Genomic DNA, 8530 nt, shown 5'->3' with positions numbered 1-8530 from the left:
TGTTTTAATATCTTTACTTCTGATATGATCATCCTAGAGGAACCACAGCCATCAACTATTTACATCTGGCTTCCTGGGCACAAAACGCTGGGCAATTAAACTACCAAATTAGATTGACACAACGTTAATGGTGGCAATGAGAATGCAAAGGGCCAGGCAGGCTGGGGTCCTAGCTCAGCCTCATCTAGGCAGGATAAGTGGGGTTTAACGACAGTGTTATGCACATTTATCTGTTTTCCTTTACTGGGACAAACAAAGAATAATTCATTCCTTTTCTCCTATCACCTGCTTAGTAGTTTAAACCCAAAAAGCACTTATTAGCTCGCAAAATTAAAAAGTTCAAGGGTCAATTGGCTTCAGGTATAACTGGATCCAGGCAGTTCAAATCATTTCAATAGAACTTAGTTCCCCCACCATATGTGTGTGTGTGTGTGTGTCTGTGTGTCTGTGTGTCTGTCTGTCTGTCTGTCTGTCTTTCCTCTTCACCCCCCTGCCTTTTCCTCCCTGCGTCTTTCACTCACTTATTCATAAAATAGATGGAAAATGTATAAGGTCCTGGTGGCAACAGAATCTCAGAACTGAGGTATACAGTTAGGTGAGGATGGTCAAAGGAGATTTGCTGGAGGAGAAAGCGTCTGAGTTTGGCATTATAACCCACAAGGAGAGGAGAAATCTAAAGCAGCTTTTTAACCCTGTGCTCTCCAACCCCCTACAGAACAGTCTCTTGGGACTGGTTACCACTGTGCAGTCTCCTGGGCCCCACCCCAGACCAAGGTAATGAGATCCCCAGGGAAAGGCCCCAGGCTATGCATTTCTTTAGCAAGTGCCCTCGTATCTTGTGCACATTCCAGTTTGGAACAATCTTAGGTGTAGCACCCTCTCATTCTGCCCGATTAAACAATGAATTGTAATTCAAGTACACACACTGAAGCTAGACCAGGAAATATAAAACATGTAGGGTGGAGACTTTAAAGAGTTCCCAGAACACTGACTCTGGAAGGCTTTTGGATCCTCCTACTCTCCAACCTTCATGAATAACACAGACAATTCTGACTTACAGGTGAATTCGACTCTAGGCGGACAGACTTTCTGGGCCCTAAAATAAGACCGGCATTCTCTTTTTCATGCAACAATGTAGAAATCATGGAATTCTTGTGAAGGGCCCATCTCTAGCAAGACTTTGCTCTGGATGACTGGCCTAGAAAAAGACCTAGTAGATATTGAGTGCCCCCAGAAATTTCTATGAGTTTTTTTTCATCCACTATAGCAATTTTGGAAAAGGAAAGCACAGAATCCCTAACTTGTGTGCTCCTTGATCTTCCTACTATACCATGCCCTAGGGTGGGCTCTGCAGTCTTCAGAGAGATGGTTGGGTTCACCATCGTTGCTCTGTGCCTTACAGGCCGAGCGACCTTGTACAAGTTATTGAACGTCTCTGCGCCTCAGTTTTCTTTTAGGCAACACCTATCTCATAAGGTGATGGGTGAAATTAAGAGGAGAATGCATGGGGGATATTTAGCATGATGTCTGGGACCTAATAAGTGCTCAGTAAACCTCAACTACTACGACTTGATTGTTCTTATTAGTACTTGATCTGTAATACACACAGAGAAGAAATAAGATTTTAATATGAGAAAGCTATCATACTCCTAACATTAGGTCAATAGAACCTTGGGGAGAAATTTGGCTTTTATTAGTTTCTCTGTTGGCCTTAATTATATATAATTAGATAAAAATTATAATGAATATTTAGTTCATTTCCATTGGGGAATCAACAGTTTTTGGTAGTTAAGACTAAAACCTTGGCATACTACAGACTTAGATGTGAGCCTGGTTCTGTTACTGACTGCATCATCTTGGGCAAGTTACTGAACCTCTCCAGCTTCAATTTCCTAGTCTATCCAACGAGAACAATAATAGGATTCACCTCACTGGGTGGTTGTGAGGTCGTTGCGAGGATTAACTGGTCATTGGAGGTAAAGCACCTCACATGGTGTTTGCAGCATGGAAAGTGCTCTGTCACCACCCCTGCAAAGACCCTTGTCAGGAGAGGTGTCCATGTGCTCCTTGTATTTTGTGGAAAAACAGTTTTGTTGAATTTGCCTTTTTTTCTTATTTAAAATGGCTATGCAATACATTTTTAAAGCTTATTTCTGTCTATACTATTTACATCCCCAAAAGGGGCTCTACCAAGCCAGAGAAGAGAAGCGTGGGTTAGAAAAGTAGGAGGAGGAGGAGGATACAGTGACTTTCTCGGGTTACTGAAGACTATGACTGTTCTAGAATCCTTGGAGTTGGGAGTCGGGGCTGCTTTACAAACCCTCTTTGCTGGACTTATTTCTCCTTCTCCCTTTCCTTCCTTTCTCTTCTCTTTCTTTAAAGGGATATGGAGATGGAGATAAAGGGAATCCCCTCCCTCACCTGCCCTTGGAGCTGGGCCATCGCTTTTCTTCTATGGCAGATGCTGGTAAAACACGGAAGGGCCCATTTGTTTCTTCCTGCTCATTCATTCTTGCAACACTGTGACAGGAGAACAGAGGAAGGCACCATCAAAGGCATTTCTATTCAAAGGGAAAACTCCTCCAGATCACTATTTCCGTTGGAAGTTCTTTCTGCTTCTTTGGCAGTGTAATCATTTTTCTCTCTTGATTTTTCCCTGTTTCCCCGAGACACGTGATCGTTTTCCCCTTTTCGAGGTGTGCCTCTTGCATAGAAAGCGGCAGAGGAGCCTACCTGGTTACAGGACATAGGGCCGGCCATACACAGCTGGGTCTGCATGTGTACGGAGGAGGCGTAGCACAGCTGGGGCAGGAGAGGATTTTTGGAGGTCTGTGGACAAAACATCCAAAAATCCATCAAATCACAAAGTGACAAGTTATTTCTTTTCCGCTTCTCTTTCAGTCCTCAAGGGGCAGGACTCTGTCTGGTGCTAGCATATTTTAACACCTCGCTAACACTAATGTCCCTTTATAATAAAGTGAGAAGGCAGGTCTCAGAGGCAGGGCTTTCAGCAGCAGATAGACAGTATTTAGAATTTAGTAACTTGTATTCATCCCTATGGTTAGCTTCCATTTATGGCAAGGGATACTGGTTTTCCATTTGCTACAATAGTTTTAAGTTTCCTTGAACAAATGTAAGTAAAAATGAGGGTTCAGTAAAAGAAAATATATTGAGTAGATAACATAAGTATTATGCAGATATGGCAAAAGTGTTGAAGGCTGGGAGAGTTGTGAAGAACTGAAGTTTGCGAAAACTGCATTCAGAGCAATGACACGCTGTCCCCTTTTTGGGATTACTTCCAAGGTGGAGACACCGTCTCTTGAAGCCAGACAGCTTGATGCTTTAGTTTTTGAGCCTTTATGAATACACAAAGCCAAACTCCCCAGAGGGATGACGGTAGGAATATTTGAGCTTTAGTTTAGGTCGTGAGTGAAAGACCACCAGCAGGCTCTTGCCCTAGGTGAAGGGTCAGGACAGCAAGGTGATGGGTTTCGGATTTTGGTCAACCTGGGTTTGCATCTCAGGCAGGAAAGCGTCATCACAGACTCTAGATTTACATCTGGGTTCAAATCCCCAGTGACACTTGCTAACTGGATAACCATGGGCAAGTTGTCCATCCTTGTGCTGCAATTTTCCTATCTGTAAAATGAAATAATAATAGAATTTTCTCATAGAGTTGTTGTGAAGATTGGTTGAACTAACAGAGTACCTAGAAAAAAATGCCTAGAACATAATCTCATCGTAAGGAATCAATAAATTGTAGGTGCTATTATCGTCATCACCACTACCACCACCACCACCACCTTGGGTGCCATCTTCTCTGAGCCTCATTTTCCTTATTTGTAAAATCAAGGTCGTAGCACCTACATCAAAAGGTCAGTTGTACACGGCAGATGCACGATTAATGCAGGCTCCCTACCATTCCGTTCTCCTGAAAATGTGACACTGGTAAGCTGATACAAACTTCCAAAGCTATAGGTATATGGCTTTTGTACCTTACTTAAATTTGAATGGATTTTTAAATGAATTCCAGCTGTAGCAGGGGTGAACTTCATTTCCCTCAAGAGAAAAACAGTGAAGTCTTAAATATTACATGATCTCACTTATATGTGGAATCTAAAAACTAAACAAAACCAAGTTCATAGATACAGAGAACAGAACGGTGCTTGCCAGCGGTGGAGGGCAGGGGGGAAGAAGTTATCATTTCCCAAAATATGCAAATATTGAATTGTTATGTTGTACACCCAAAACTAATATTGTATATCAATTATATCTCATTAATAATGATAATAAAAAGAAACATCGAAGCCTTGAGCAGTTAAGCCAAATTTTAAATCCTTGCTACTTCTCTTGGCTGAAGTTAACACCCTTTTATTAAGTTGGTAGTGAGCTGCAGCTGCCCCACTTTTCCTTTGTTCATCAACTATCGATCTAAAGTAATCACCTAATTAGCCCAGGCATGAAGTCTTCTGTGGTGTTAAATAACTCTGAAAACTTATTGGAGATGCTTGAGTGGCCTGATTTGAATTAACTTGCAGTTCATTACCTATAGACTAAGATATGTTAAATGCAAGGCCCGAAAAGCAAGCTGGATTCTGTACTGAGAACAAATTCTTTTTACTTATGGGGGGGTGGGGGGAAGCATCCCTTTAGGCCAGTGGTTTCCAAAGTGTGGGTCCCATGTCAGCATCACCTGGGAATGTGTCGGGTCCCACTGCAGATCTATTGACTCAGAAACTCTGGAGGAAGGGCCTTGCAATCAGTTTTAATAAGACTTCCTAGTGATACTTATGGAGAACCACTGCCTTAGACTATCTCTCGAGGCTATGGACTTGTTTTTGTGAGCCTACCTCATGCAGAGAGAAGAAAAAGAGGAAAGGAGGAGAAAAAGGGGAGGGACAGGAAAGAACATTATAAAGGTGGTGAATGAGACCTGAGCAACCTGGCTGGGAAGTCTGTTTACGCAGGTGTGACCGTGGACCGGCAGCATGGGCCTCATGTGGAATCTGGGAGTGTTATTTCATATCCTTCCTTAAGAACATTATGGGATAGAAAGATATTCACCCCAGGCCAGCGTGACTAGACAGAATGCTGCGGGTGACTAAAATGCTGCTACATTGTTGAGAAGTGAGAGGACAGTAGGGCATTTGTGGAGTGAAATAAAGAGTACAAGAAAACCATGATCTCTGAGAGCCTTCCCCATCTCCCACGATGTATACACAGAGGGTACTTAGTAAATGCTCATTGAATTGACAACAGTTGAACGTTAGAGGACTAGATCGAGTTTCCCCAGCTAATTTTGATCTTCGGAAAGTAGATGTGTTTATTGGGTCTGGTCTATAGAGAAAAATCAAGACTTAACCCCTGGGACATCTACTGTCCTCTCTCGTCCTGCCTTCTGAGAAACAGTTTGGCTCAGGGGAAAGAGTCAGGCATTAGACATGCGTTATTACTGGTATGTGACCGTAAGCAAGTCACAAACCCTATAAACTTCGGTTTTCTCATCTATGCGAGGAGGATAATAGTTACTTCTACATGTTTTTGCTCAGCATTGTAGCCCTGGCACCTAGTACATATGATAATTGACATAAAATAGGTGGTGAATAAATCTTAAATAAATATAAGGATAAAAAAGGAAAGAAGGAAGATCCGTTGACTTTTTTTTGAGGCTAATGAAATAATGTTTTGAAAATGCCTAGCATAATTTATGTCTGGTACATAGATATTCTGTAAGTAGCGTCTATCATGATGATGAGAAAGAGAAAGAAGAGAATCATAATAATAACATTAATAATGGATTTGGTAAAAGGTTTTTCTAGATACTTAGAGCGGGGCCTATATCCTTGCTGAAACTGATGCTATTCTTCCCATTCCCTTCCCCTCTGCAATCCATAGCTACTTCACCTTTTCAGCTGTACCTTAGGGACCACCTCACTTTTGCTAAGCCCAAACAAAGCCTTCTAGTGTGGTGCATAAAGGTGATCAAGGTGTTTTCAGAACTGAAATGAACTGCAGGTGTGTGCCTGAGGCTTGGTGGTGGTAGTTGTTCTCACCCGTTTTCAATCCCTATAATTAAGTAATTACATGTTAATTATTTTATGTTGTTTTATTTCTAGGACAGGTAATCATTAACCTTTTGGATAGCATATTTGTCTCACAATCATAGTAAGCATTTTTAGTAACACTCTTCCCATATGTTATTAAGTTATAGGAATGCCATTCGTTGCCTTCATTTACATGATTAAAGGGATGCTTTCACCTTGAGAATGTCTGGCTATTCCCTGCCTTTTCTTAATTATCCCTTCCCCTTTCCCTCTGAACATCAGTATGAATGACTAACTTGCCAACTCAATAGACAATTCAGGAGAGAAACTGAGAAAGGTATTTATTAAATTTGCTAAGAGTCCTTGGTTATCGATTCTTCTCCAAAGAGCACATGGGTTTTGATCCCAAACCCACCTATTATCAAATTTGTGATCTTGAGAAAATTGTCTAACTTTTCTAAGTCTAAATTTCCATATGTATTATATAGAGATCTTGTGTGGATTATATAATATTTGCAAATATATCTATTTCTTTCTTTTATGAGCGTATTGGGCAGGTATACTCAAAAGAAACACTACTGGAAGAAAGTCCATGTGCAGACCTTCATTTCAAGCTGAGATATAGGGAAGGAAAGATGGGAGAAGTTTCTGCTCAATGACACCCATAGCTCCTTTTTCACCAACTGAAAGAATTGATGGGGCTTGAGAAGTATTGTTCTATAACTCTGGGTCAGCTGTGATGAAGATAATCATTAGAAAAATTTCTTTCAAGCTCCTTGTCAAAAATAGAGTATCATTCTCTTCTGCCTTTTGCATTTTGATTCTGGGTAGAACAATAAAGATAAGGAATGGGCCTAAAATTTGAAAAGTGAGCACACAAAGATAAACAGAAGACTTCTTCCTCCAGAATGTTGTCACTAGAGAGAGGGATCATTGGGTCGTTTTAGTCTGACAAGCAAAGCAATGGAAATGGACCCATATACATATATCCATTTCTTACCATAAAACGAGCAACTCTCCAGCTCTTGAGCAAAACAGAAACAACCTAGCAGGTATTTGTGTCCAAGAAGAAATCAGAAAAATGAGGCTATTGCTAAGGACATGGTTCTGACTCAAGCATTGTTCTCCACTGCCTTTTGTATTTTATCAATGCAGGCTAGACCCACTTTAGCAAAAGTTGGTTTTAGCAAAAGTAATAGCTTTCCCATATTGGTGTCAGGGGGTTTTGTTAGTTCTTAACGCATTTTTTAAAAGGCACTGTAAATACTCCTTGTTGGGTCATCATGCCTTCCAGCTAAGCATGGACTCATGGAGCTGGCAGAGAAGTAGAGATTCAGGGCTGCCCTTCGGTCTCCACAGGCTCCAAATCATGGCAGCGGTACAAGAAGAGACTGAAATGAAGAAACCGATGGGCAGACAGGCAGAAATGAGGCTCCTATAGGGGTTTAATTGCATAGATAAAATGGAAGGAAAATTGTAGTAGGCTTACAGTATGGCTCAACTCACTATTTCCTCAGTGACTGTTTATTTACTTCTTCGATTGAAAGCCAGTGAGTGACGTCTGGGATTAGTCCCAGAGGCGGGGGCCAGGCATTCTGATGACATTTGCTATTGAAACTGAGTCGAGATCAATGTTTGACCTGGTTCACAAATCAGCAACCCTCAAGCTGGGCAAAATTACCAGTACTTGCCATCTTCCCTCGCTGGCATTTTATCTTCTGAGAACATTCTGTTCAGCTAAGAGAGAAGCATCTCAGACTAGGCTTGGGAACCAGAGAGCTTCCCAGTCTCAAGGAGGCATTGCCAATCATTATCAGTAGATCGAGTTTTGACAAAGACATAGTAAGATTTGAAACAAGATGTGATTCAGTCATACTCAGTCTATTTACTTATACTGGATCAGAAACAGTCAAATGCCAAATGTCCTAAGTAGTGGGTTCAATAGCACCCCATTCGCCCCCACTCCTCCCCAAAAGATATGCCTATGTCAAATCCCTGGACTCTATAAATGTTACCTTATTTTGAAAAAGGGCCTTGGCAAATGTAATTAAGGATATTAAGATTTTGAGGATATCATTCTGATTTATCCAAGTGAACCCTAAATTCAAAGACAAGTGTCCTTAGAAAAGATACACAGTGCAGAGACACACAGAAGTGGAGGGATGTGAAGACAGACGCAGAGACAGAAACGATGCCAAGGACCGCCAGCAGCCACTGGCAGCTAGGAGAGGTTGCCCCAGGGCCTCTGGGGGGAGCGCAGCCTTGATGGATTTTGGATTTCTGGACTCCAGAAGTGTGAGAGAACACATTTCTGTTGTTTTAAACCCCTGGGTTTGTGGTCATTTGTTGGCAGTCACAGGAAACGAAGGCACCACATGTTGGTGATGACTTTTGTGGTCAGGCAGTGGCCCATTGGCCCAATTCTCAAGGAGGTTTTTCGTGAAAAAAGTTCTACTTTTGATTCTTTGTAGCAGTGTTTTATGTTT

Source organism: Pteropus medius, unplaced genomic scaffold, assembly GCF_902729225.1.
Source record: "Pteropus medius unplaced genomic scaffold, Ma_sr-lr_union100, whole genome shotgun sequence".
NCBI classification, from domain to species: domain Eukaryota; kingdom Metazoa; phylum Chordata; class Mammalia; order Chiroptera; family Pteropodidae; genus Pteropus; species Pteropus medius.
This window is presented reverse-complemented; position numbering follows the sequence as displayed.